At 40.8% G+C, this 13031-nt stretch overlaps 1 long non-coding RNA gene across 1 annotated transcript; it reads right to left on the reverse strand.

The window, feature by feature from the left end:
- Positions 1-574: 574 nt before the first annotated feature.
- LOC117942734 lies at positions 575-12192 on the reverse strand. The gene is made up of 3 exons (XR_004656211.1): positions 11944-12192; positions 10600-10606; positions 575-585 (listed from the first exon to the last, which is right to left on the reverse strand). It is a non-coding gene; the product is annotated as an uncharacterized LOC117942734 (long non-coding RNA).
- Between the last annotated feature and the right edge of the window lie 839 nt (positions 12193-13031).

A 13031-nucleotide genomic window follows, 5' to 3' on the forward strand; every position in this document is an offset into this window, starting at 1 on the left:
AACTTCAAATTTTTTTTTCACTTATATTTTTCTTTAGCTTTATTTTTCTGTTTTTTTCCTTAGGGTTAGTTTATATACTTTTTTTACACACATTATACATTTGTTGCAAACATTTAGTTACAAATAACTCACAGGACACTTGGTTCATTTCACATTCATTATAACTTATTTAGTTGACCATACAGAAGTATCTTTTTGGGAGCGTGCACCATTAGTTCTTTATGGATTGTCATTCTGTTTGAATAACTATTTGTTTTTGAGCTTACCAGTGTGGGATTCCCAACAGGATGGGTCTAGGAAGTCTGTGGCTTAACCCTCATGTTGTCCTCAGGTTAAATTAGACCTATTTGAAAAATCGGATGTCGAAATAAACGCCAAAAATGTACACAAAGTCGTCAAAAACCCCAGAAGAATATTTCTAAAACAGCTTCCAAAACACTGAAAAAGTGACAAAATGCCAAACCCCCCCTGCCAAAATGTCAAATAAAGCAGCATCAATTTTCACCAAATGGTGAAAAAAACACAAACTTGGAAAAATGCAGCTAAAACATTGAGATGTGGACAAAAAAGTATTTGTTTTCATGGCTGAAAACAAGGATTAAAGGGGTGGTGAGTGAAGCAGGAGCAGCTTTATAGGGGAGGTGGCCTAATTGGACACTGTATGTTATGTCCGGGAGAGGTAGCTTTGTTCTCTCCTTAGATATTTGGGGGTTTAGATTTATTTAATTTTAGAGTATTATTGTTGAGTCAAGGTTAAGTAAAAGTACATTTCTTTTGGAATAAGTTTTTGGTAGGTTTTGCTAGTATTTGTAGTTTCTGTTGTAGTGTTATTGTTAGTCTCCCCCTGTGTATCAGAATCAGTCTGATCAGCCAATATATAAAGTCCCCTTAATTTCTTTTGTAGTAGGCCAGTTGTACTTTTGAGTCTTCTGTTCAGGCCTTTAGTTACCGTCTGGTTGTTTGACTTCTTTTACGCGCCTAAAACTTTATCTTCATTTTGTTGATTATGATTTTTGGAAAATAAAAACCCTTATTTTTGAACTTCCCTCGTGACTGCTTGGTCCACAAACTGACAAAAAATCAGTACCTGTATACATACAGTATTGCTACGGAAAATATTGCGAGATTCTATGCTATATTGATTTTATTTTTATTGTTTCCCCCACCCCTAGTTGCTAGCGTTAATTCCACCATGCTTTAATGCTACACTGATTAATGTTACAGAAAATAAGCTGAACAAAGTAGTCACTCATCTGCGCTGAATGTGCGGGTAAAGAATTAAGTTGTTAAATTTTACTCATTCAACAGCTGGCTAGTTGGCTAGGTTATGCTTCCGTGTTGGAAAGTCACATCATCAGCATAGCTGGTGACTTATGCCAACATCGTTACCATGGCAATCCATGCTAATAGATTGATGTTTTGACACAAATCTGATCAGATCATTTGCAAATAACAGTGTGGACAGGGTCTAATAAATCAAATTTGAGAAACAAAATGGATTTGCCTGCAGTGTGAACGTATTCTAAGACTCTTGCAATGTCACATGTGGTTCGGGTCTGTGGGACCCGTTTTCAATGTTTGCTAAAAGAGAGATTATGCTATTTATTTTTTCTTCTAAATCAAACTCATTGGCCTTGGCTCACTCTGTGAAGAAGATCAAAATAACTTGTTTTCAATGACTGCACACGGTACACCCCCCCTGCAAATACCTATTACATATGAGGTGTTCGGTTCTACTGGCCCCTGAGTGTACTTCAGCACCTGCTGAACGCACAGTTAAAAAAAAAAATTACATTTTAAGCACTTTCACCTTTTCAGACTAAGTTCTAAGAAATGTGCACCTATAATGATCAAAAATCCTGTTTCTGTTTTATTTTTTTTTGAATTTCTTGTTTTCTCACAAAAACGAAAATGATCAGGAATGTGATCTCGCAGGGGTACATGTCAAATTTGAACCATAATTGATATATATATCATTAGTAAATAAGCTAAAGTAAACATCTATTAAGTATTTTTACATAAATTGTTACGCCTGTTTCGATTTAAAAGCCTAATAATGTGGTGGGTCAACCAGTCCTGGGAACATTAGCTGTATAACAAAAATATGGCCTTCTGGCCTTTTAGGGGCCCTATGCAGAATGTTGTTTTGGGGTCCCTGTTTTGTGCAACTATGGTGATGAGTTTCCAAACCCTCTAAGGTAGAGGGTTTGGATGCCTCTAGATGCCATTACAAATATCATTTTCACTCCAACGTTAATTGGGACATTTGGTCTGCTAAAAGTGTTTTATTTAGCATTCTGCCACACAAGCATATTTACTGCTTGTGTTGGTAAAGGTGGCCGATTTTCTGTACTCTAGTTCTGTTCTGTACATGTTGATGAATGGAGGGTCCGCGATTGGCTTCAGAGGGGTTGAAAACCAGCAACTTTATCCAGTTAGCATTTAGCTAACGGGATAATTTAGTACTCTTGCGTCAAAATTATCACATCCAGTTGCAAAAAAACAAGATGGCGACGCCCGTATCGCCAGACTCGAGGCTTCCAAACGACATTCCACAAACCGTTGGGGGGCATCACGGATGTCACCTTGATTATTTTTACAGTTTATTTTAGTTTATGCTGGACACACACACACACACACACACACACACACACACACACACACACAAATCATGGTTATTTCTGCTGTGAAGTTGGGATTTTTTAACATGGTGGTCACTCAAGGAACTCCATTTCAGCCACAGAGCAGCTACTGGAATAACTTACATGACAAACGTACTTTTCAGCATTATACTGATATATTAATTATTACCTACATAAAAACAGTCACTTTAAGTTGGGTTAACTTAAAGGGTTAAAAGAAAGATTAACCTCACCTATTTTGATATTAAATTCAACATGTTCGTAAAAGTAAAATATAGGTTTTATACCTTTTTTTGCTGTGATTTTTTTATTTCATGTTCCTTACTTCCAGCATTTCTTTTCCTTGAACATCCAAAAGAAGCAAAAAAGTTGCACAAAATTCTGTCTTTTTCACTTTTAAGGTCAGAATTGGTCAGATGTCCGTCCCAAGAAATGGCCCTTACCGGAAACAGTGTCAATCATGTGTCATAGTCTTGGTTTTAATGGAACAACCTGCTTTATTTTGCCTTAGGCAATACATCCCAACAGGACACTTTCACAAATTCAGAACAATGTTTTGACAGATTCAAGATAAATGAGGATTTATAAAGGGACTAAATGTCTCGTTAAGCGGGACTTGTTTTCAGAGGTTATCTTGCCATCAGGAACAGTTCAGAGGCCAAAGGAGGGGTAGCCTGAAAATCTAGACCCAAATCTGAAAGGATTAAGGGTCTGGCCTCGAGAAATCTCGAGGGGCGGCACCAAGCGTGCATTTGATAATCTCACTGCACGCTATTGGATAACACTACAACCCATGACAACAACACACGGGGTGACGTATCCAGAGCCCCACACACTTGGCTACTAGTGGAACTAACTGGTAGATTAAACTGTTGGTATCTGTTTACCGCCTATGTCAGACACACCGATGTGATTGGGCAGCCCAGAAAAAAGGGCATAGTTAATGAGCATGCCAAAGTAAATTCAAATTGTGGTCTTGTGGATTTCCAGGTTAAAGGAGGGGTGTTGTCCACAGAATAACTGTGTTCAGGTAAACCTCTGCTTGAACCCTTCACGGCTACATCCCAGATTGGGCAACCACACAAAACAGACACAACTATAGCTGGAGACACACACAGGTGCAGCATCAGCAATGTCTAAATCTACAAAGAACACAGAGGCAGTGTTATAGTGATGAAAAACATCCACCAGGCAAAGGATATTTGGTTTGAACTTGTTCCGATTATATTAAATTTTGCAATCCTGCCTTTTTGAATGATGAAGTGGAAGAGCCACGTGGATGGTAGTCGCATCCAGCAGTTGTTAAAATTTGCATTGCTGCAAAATGGCATACGCTATACACTCCTTGAAAAAAAATGCTCTCATAGTTATTGAAGAGGTGAATTAATCGCAGTAATACTGCTTTGCGAAGTTAAAGGCCACGGATTGAAATGGACCAGGGACAGTGGAAGTATCGTTGGGCCCACATTAAAAAGAGCGAGGAGGACAAATCTGTTACGCAACATGCCAAAGTATTGCCCTATAACAGAGGGCTGAAAGCCTTGCATAACTCAACAATTCAACCCACCCATCACATTTACTGTACATTAGTGAGACTGCAGAGCTGTTCCTCATCACTTTGGAGCTGAAAAACCCAGTTCTGACAAGTGGCCCCCATCCTTTTTCTCTGGCACGTTGCAGAAATCTAGTACCACTCACAGAGGGCACAATGGGTTATTTCAGTCCCTCCGGTGTGCTGTATGTAGGCGACAATATTCAGCAGAGAACCTGGTTGATCTGTAGAGGTGGAGCACTTGCTCAGCTTCCTCCACAGAGCTGTTTCTATCTGGAACAACTTGCAACTTTAGGGCTATTTTTAAGAAGTATTGGACCACTTTCAGAAAGCATTCAGTGGTAAATATGGAAAAGACTGAAACTGAGGCTGAGTCATCAGCACACACAGCAACACTTTTTACACAGTCAGAGTGTACGTCGGTAGCTGGCCTACAGTTACATCCTTATAGTATTGACTGTTTGCTGTGACTAAACACAAAAAACTGCAAAAAACATCCAGAGGTTATATTTGCAGGAATAACGCAAGGTGAAACAGTATTTCCATTACCAACTGGTTAACTGCTGAGATCCTCGAACACTGCAACAATACTAAAAAGAAGTTAGGGGCATAAATCTGAATCAGTTTAATTGTCACTACCAAAACACACACTCGGCACACATGGAAGCGAGATATTGTTCTCCATAGTGGTTTGTTGCATGTTAAAAAAAAGAACAGACATATATTAGACAGAGACAAATTAAAAATAGACTTTCATTAAAATTTCACTACAAAAGGGGCAGCATTAAATTGTAATAGTAACTATTTTTAACAAGTGTGCTGTTGTGACAAGTACTGTACATGTGCAATACATGGTACCAGTGTGCCATGGCACACATTGAAAGTGCTTGAGCATTTACATGTACAGTATACATTGTATGGAGTTAATTTGTTAACTAAGGTTTGGGAGCAGGGCCACGCCTAAACCACACCTCTAAACACCAGACAAACCTACAAATACCGTCCTGCGCAGCCAGCCTTGTGTCTCTGAATGCTTGACCCACCCTCCCTTTCCCTCTCCTTCATCCATCTTACCCCTCATCCCTTCCTGTTCCACATCTCTCTCAAGTCTCTTCTAGGTACCGTCTGGGGGTTTGTAAACTATTCGGGCAAAAACTGCTTCTGAGATGTAACCCCCACTCTGAGTTTCTTCCACCCGGTCATCGCACATCCTCCCAGACCAGCCACCAGACGACATCCACATCAATTCATCTATCTGCACATGCATAATGTTCATCTGCACATTCATAATGTTCATCAAATCTCAACTAACATATGGTTGTGGCATGGTCCATGCTAGTGAAGTGTGTGTGTCATCTCAGGTAGAGGGAGTGATGGGTGGCAGCATTTGATGAGAGTTCAGAGTTCTGATGGATTGGGGGAAGAAACTAATGCACAGTCTGGTGGATCTTGCCCTGATACTCAGGAGCCTCCTACAAGACATCAAGCGTGCAAAGAGGTGTTGGGATGGGTGGGAGGGGTTGGTCAGTACATTTGTGGCTTTATTGTCACATCTCTCTTTGTGTATTCTCCCTCCCATCTCGTAAAATATGGACGCTCTTTCAGGTGCCTTTGTTATTTATATTGACGCTAAAGGTCACCTAACATGTGCTTGGTCGGGACTATGGGCGTCCCTTTTGACGCAGTTAGGTTAAGGAAAAGCTCATGGGTGCTTACGGTTCCCTGAAACAGGGGAATCACGGGACGGTTAAGGACACAAACCCCACTCTCCTCGGTGAAAGTCCTGTGTTTGACCGATTCACAACCTTGACCATCCTCCCCACACAGATTTACCCCCCTTACATACTACTCGCTAAACCCTGTCTAGATGCTGCTCTCCCCAGTACGATCTACACACACACCGAAAGGCACCTTTTTCGTCATCAGACGATGGACAGCCACTGTCCAAATGTCCACACTTTACTTGTTTGAAGTGAGAACGGGTTGGTTGGCTATAGAGGGGAGAGAGACACCTATGAACTTTTCTGCTGCCCTCACTATTTTCTGTAGGGGTTTGCGGTCAGTGGCGGAACAGTTCCCATACCAGACAGCATGTTAAGACACTCTTAATGGTTCCTCTGTATGTTAAAATGCTTTCAATGGTCCCTCTGTATGTAACAATGCTCCAACTTCTGCTTGGTATGTAAAGATGCTCTCGATGGTTCCTTCATATGTTCAGATGCTCTCGATGGTTCCTCTGTATGTTTAGACATTTAAGGGGAAGTTGTTAGAGTCACACCACTTGGCCAATTGTTGCACCTCCTCTCTGTATTGCACAACTTTGCCTTTTGTGATAAGACTAACCACTGTTGTGTCATCAGCAAATTTTATAATGTGGTTGGAGCGGGACCTGGCAGATCAGTCGTGGGTTATAAGGGTGAATGGGAGTGGGCTGAGCAAACAGCCCTGAGGGGCGCCGGTGCTCAGTGTGATGGTGCTAGAGGTTTTTCCTCCTAATTTGACTAGTCTGATATTGTTAGACCTTCTTCCACAGCTCCACAGAGGAGGGTCCGGTCAGTTCCCACAGTATTTAAGGAAGTGAGAAAAATATGCTCTAGTTTTATTGCTATTACTTTAAACCAATCACAATCGTCTAGGGCGGTGTTAAGCGCCAGACAGAATGACGGTGCCTCTGCAAATAGCCTCTGGAAGGAACTTGTTTTGGTGGAACATGTGTATGTTCAAAAGTTGTTTTAGTCATGCAAGAGAAAACTCAGATTGGACAGACAGTCTAGATAGCTTTCTGGATTCACCCTGCACAGATCTGAGGAGCAGTTTACTAAGGAACTAATACATTTAAAATGCCTACACAAAGAAAGAGGAAGATAATGGACATCTGGCGAAAATGAGGGATCTCCGGCGGAATTTCCTCGGTACCTGAACAATCCTGTAAAAATACAACGTTGATCTAGACTAATTTCCACTGACAGTGCCCTGCAGGTGAGGAGGTCCAGTATACGGCTGCATAGAGGTGTGTTAAAAACGTAGTGTTTCCAGCTTCCTCCTCAACCGTTGTTAGTTAAGGGGACCAATGTTTTAACCCAAATCACAATATCTTTTCGAATCTGAACAGGTTGTTTTAGTTCCTTAAATTAACTTTCATCGCCGCACGACAGCACCTATTGTGGGGGAATGCTGGAGTAACCAAGAAGGCCAGGATTGAAAGAGTGACTAAAGGGGCTGGGAAAATGGTGGGAGAGTTAAATACAGTGGATTAAGTACATGACGACCGTCTGGTAAAAATGACACCAAAAATAACAAAGGACCCGGGTCACATGGCAATCTGAATGGTAGGGTTATAGAACTTAGTGGCAGACTAAGGCTTCCTGTGACATGAACTAAGCGATATGCGCTCTCTTTAATACCTCAGACTATTAGACAGCACAACAAACACTTTAAACACACTGTACATTTTCAGAAGTTTTGTACTGTATTTATGTATTGTATAGTGTATTTATTGTATTATATTTACGCTCTAGTTTTTATTGGCATTAAGGAGGGCGGGTATGAGCACTGTAATCTCTTTTTACGAATGAAATAAACTTGACTTGACTTGTTTCTGCTGAGGAGTTAGGATACAGTAAAGTTATCAGAGCTCATAAACTGAAAACAGCTGTCTGCTGCTCCCTGAGAGTGGTGGGACTGAACCAAACATTAAAGTCGTTGGGTGTAAAACCAAAACAGTAAGCTAAAGTAGGCTAAAGGCTCTGTGTAGCGGGGACCAGCGTTAGGTTTGGCTCTATAAGTGAAGCCCTTCACATAACTCACTCAGGCAGTTGATATCCACTGTGAAAATGAAAACTAAAATTGTAAAAAATGTAAGTGGGCTGTATTTATTTAGCGCTTTTCTAGTCTTAACGACTACTCAAAGCGCTTTTACATAGTACCCATTCACCCTCACACACATTCACACACTGTGGCCGAGGCTGTTGTACATGTGCCACCTGCTCAACAGATCAACATTCACACACATTTACACTCCGATGCACAGCATTAAGGGCAACTGTCTTGCCCAAGAACACTTTGACTTGGGACTGCAAGCTAGGGATCAAACCACCAGCCCTCTGATTTGCCCTTTAAAAAATGACTACTAAAATGTAGCCATGTTCCCAAATCAGCTGCATTACATCAGTTACATCAGTGGTGGAATAAGTACTCAGATCCTTTACTTGAGTACATGTACAAATACCACACTGTAAAAATACTCTGGTTCAAGTTAAAGTCATGTATTGATAATATTACTTAAGTAAAAGTATGTAAGTATCATCAGGTGAAGGTAATTAAAGTAAAGAAAAATCCTCCCATTTTTGTAAGGATTCAAACAGTTGTGTGTTTAATGGTCTCATAATTTCAGCTGGAGTTGTAGGCCGTTTATGTTGTTGGTTAATTTCATTTATAATAAAACATCAGGTTTTTAAACATGTGTTTTGTGTCCAAAAATCTTAATGTGTAAGTAACTAGTAACTAAAGCTGTCAGATGAATGTAGTGGAGTGAAAAGTACAATATACTTAAATGTACCGGAGTAGATGTAGAAAGTGGCATGGGAAGAAAAGATTTGACCAAAGTACAAGTACCTCCTGTTTGTACTTAAGGACAGTGTGTGAGTACATGTTCTTTCTTACATTCCACCACTGACCATGACTGGTAGAAACAATGCTTAAAACTACAAAAAGACTCCAACAGTAAGAAAGTGTTATTGTCCTCCGCATCAGTGTGACACTGTAAAGTGTGATGTGAGCCATGAATCTTAGTTACTGATGCCCCCAGAAAGTTCATGTAAATCAAAATATCCCCATGCTTTTCTTGAGCATACATCATCTGAATGCTATCTTGAAAGATAGATTTGCTACGAGCCAGCACCTGGGAAGCAATGGATATGTGCACGCTACTGTGAGAATTCCAAACAGTGAAACTGAGCCGTCTGAACAACACTGCTTCTGATGGCCCACATGTTCCAGAGAGAGGGGTCTTTCTGGGGCACTGACACCGGATCCCACCTCTTGGCCCTGGGATGGGATCACGGCTGGCGGGGGGGGAGTGGATCTGGAGGGTAAGGCAGAGAAGGGGGGAGAGAATGGATTGTCCACGGGTGTTTGGGAAGCTGAGGAATATGAGGGGGTATTAGCGCCCGGCACAGCCACCAGATGGACAGCAGATGACTTTTGTTCCTCCAAATACTCTGCGGGCCGAGGGAGGAAAAGGAGGAAGAGAAGGAGGAGGGGGAGAGTAGTAAAAGCAGAATGGAGGGGGGACATGGAAGGAGGAGTGACGAGACAGGCTTAAGTGAAAGTTTCAGTTGTACACACAAGTTTTCTTTTACTTCTCAAGGCTGTGGCATGTTAATTAAAGCAATTTGTGTGCCTGCCATGATTTAAAAAAGCCTTGTAAATAGGTATTACATTCACTATTATTCAAACTGTGTGTTATACTATTAAGAAACCCACCAGTGCCTTCACCGACATGCACCCCCCTTTACCTAGAGGAACGTCTCACCCGACAGACCTCCTCGCGCACCCCCCAAGCCCCCAGAACCAAGCTCTGAAGCATGGGTGATAGGGCCTTTTTGTCTGTTGCTCCAAGGCTGTGGAGCACCCTCCCTGGACACCTGAGGGGCCCCACAGTCTACAGAAGTTTTTTTTATGAAACCTTGATGCATATCTTTTCAAGAAACCTTTTTACTAAATGCATTTTATGGGTTTTCCTCTTAACTATTTATAGACCTTGATTATTCTTTTTTGTAATATCCTACTGCCTTAATTCAACTGTGTACACAAATTCAGACCTAATCATGGTCCAGCTTCACTGCAGCAAGAAGTGGAAACTGCTGCTAGTCTGCCCCCTGCTGCTTGGAACCACATCTGTCCTGGTTCCACCATGTGGTCCTCTGCAAGCCTGCAGTGCCCCCTGGGGGTGCAGGAAACCATGTCAACGGCAACAATCTCTGCATCCACACTCAGATTAGTAAACAATGGAAGATAAAAACTATTACTTTCTTAAAGTAGCATATACAAATAAATAAATATGATATATGATATATACATTTTTTGTATATGCTACATATACTGCTACTATATTGTTGGCCTTTTTTCTGTAGCAACATACGTATTTACATGCCCTATTGGTTTATTCAGTTAGGAAATAAATGATTGTAAAACTATGTTGTTTCAAAATAAGTGGTTACTTATGTAGTGAAAAAAAATGTTCATATTAATCACAAATTGTGAGCTTTAATGAACTCTAAAGAAAGCAAATGTTACTGGCACAAAACATTTTTAAGTGAGAAGAACTTCCAAATATTTTTTCAAGTTATTAGTACACTGTAAATAATGGCTGTATAATCTACAGTTATTTACTTTAGATTTCACAGTAACACTACTGTATATGATTTTTACAGTAGAATGCTGTAAAGTTTACATTACAACCTTGTCAACATGACAAAATCATAAATGACAAAATAAAATAAAAATGACAGTTGAAATCACAATACTCAAAGCATTACTGTAAAAAATCACGGTATAGCCACTATAGTACTGTAAATGGTAAAGTAAACTACTGTATTTTTACTTTTCATCTTAAGTTGTGTTTAAATGTTTTGCATTTTACATTAAATACATAAAATACTGTAAATGTAAGTAAGGTACCTTTACTGTAAAAAAAAAATTCACAGGAACTTGCTGGAAAATCATTCCCAGAAAGTTACTGTAAATTTTACATTAAATTTGTTACAGTGTACTTTTTCCAGTTAATGAATTTGAGCATTTACAGTATAAAAGGGGCCCTGGCAGCTCAACACAGTGCAAAGTTAAAAACAAAGGAAACTAGAACAAACAACGGATTGAGAAAATATATTAACAAGTTAGACAATTATATTGTTGGACTACAGTGAGTAGAGAGGCAAGGTGAGAAAACTCAACCACATACAGGAACGCTGGAAGTGGGACAGTATGCAATGGAAATAGGAATTTGAGCAAGATGACTTCAAGATCTTACAGTAAAGAAGACAGGTTAAAACATGCAGACCCTAGTAGCCCTTATGAGGTTTTTCACCTTTGGTTCTGCCCTTTGAGAGCCAGAACTGTAAACATTTTTACAGACTACGTCAGTCATAATTTTCACGCCTACATTCTGTTACAACAGATCATCATCTATGGAATTTAAATACCAAGCGTCATCTACAAGTAGTTACTAACTGGTCTTTAGTCTGAAATGTATCTCCAAAGGTGACCTTGCGGTTCGTATCCACTGGGGCGTTGTTTTCACGGCAGGGATAGCCCCGCTTCCCAGCATCTCACGCTAATGGGCCACTAGCAGTTATCCGACTCCTGCAGGGAACCCCAAACTTCACTTTCCCAAGCCAAATCAACCAGCTCTGACTGGGGAATCCCGAGGCGTTCCCAGGCCAGGTTGGAGATGTAATCCCTCCACCTAGTCCTGGGTCTTCCCCGAGGCCTCCTCCCGGCTGGACTCCCTAGGGAGGCGCCCAGGAGGCATCCTTACCAAATGCCGGAACCACATTTTCACTCCCATCTGGTAAACTACGGACGCTTGGTCAGGTGCCTTTGTCGTTGTTGTTGACAACACAAGCTTGATCGGGACTATTTGGGTCCCTTTTGACGCTAGGTTAGGTTAGGTTAAGGAAAAGGTCGTGGGTGGGCTCATGGTTCTGTGACTTGTAGGAACAAGATGCCTCCGGTACTACAGACCCATACATAATGCTGCGTTCCAGACACAGTTTTTATTCCGTAAGATACGACTTCAAGTCACGACTCACGACTTGGTAGCATTCCAGGCGACGTCACCACAAACCCTTCTAGCTAGCGTTAGCGTTAGCTAGCTAGCGGCTACTTACCGTTGACGTTAGCTTTCACTAGCGATTTCTAGTCAGCAACATATTTTATATAACATAACCAGTAGTAGGACACAATCGTATGTGTATTGTTTTGATTACAATGTATGGAATTACTTTTTTTTTTTAATTTAAAGATTTTTGGGGCATTTTAGGGGCGAGAGAAGGGGAAAGACACGCAGCAAAGAGCCACAAGCCGGAGTCTAACCCGGGCCCGCCTCGTCGAGGAGCAAACCCCTACACGTGGGCGCCCACTCCACCAACTGAACTCTACGGCCTCCCTTGTGGAATTCCTTTACGTTGCCTATTCATAATATTTCTTACAGCATCTGTACAGCATCAACAGTGGTTGCCATTGTTGTTTGCCATGTGTTTGTGACGTCAAAACTGTAACTGGGACGATCTGGTACGAGTTCACGGGTAGTGAGTTACAGGTTTGACTGCCGTTCCAGGGCACTTTCACAGGTAGAAGGGTATGAAAACACTGCTCCCAGATTTCTAAACAAACTTTAATAGCAGCCTGTTTGGAAAATGTTATCTTCTTCTTCTTTTTTTTACATTCAGCCCTTGTGTTAACAAGTCAACCATGAAAACAAACACTTTTGTTGTCCATATCTCAATGTTTCAGCTGCTTTTTTCCAAGTTTGCGAGTTTTTTTCCAACGTTTTGGTCACATAATTCAAAATTGCTATTGCTTTATTTGACATTTTGGCAGGTTTTTTTGCGTTTTATCACTTTTTCTTTGTTTTGGTTGCTTTTTCCGAAGTTTTCTCCTGGTGTTTTTGGCGATTTTTTTAAATTGTTTTTGTTAAACGTGTTTGTTTTTTTTAAACGTTTTTTTCGACAACCGATATTTTTAGATTTTTTGAAAACAAGTCAAATTTGACCTGAGGACAACATGCGGGTTAAGCGAGAAACAGGCAATGCATGCAGTTGCTGGATCGGTCTTCA

The sequence above is a fragment of the Etheostoma cragini genome, chromosome 1, assembly GCF_013103735.1.
Source record: "Etheostoma cragini isolate CJK2018 chromosome 1, CSU_Ecrag_1.0, whole genome shotgun sequence".
Classification (NCBI taxonomy): domain Eukaryota; kingdom Metazoa; phylum Chordata; class Actinopteri; order Perciformes; family Percidae; genus Etheostoma; species Etheostoma cragini.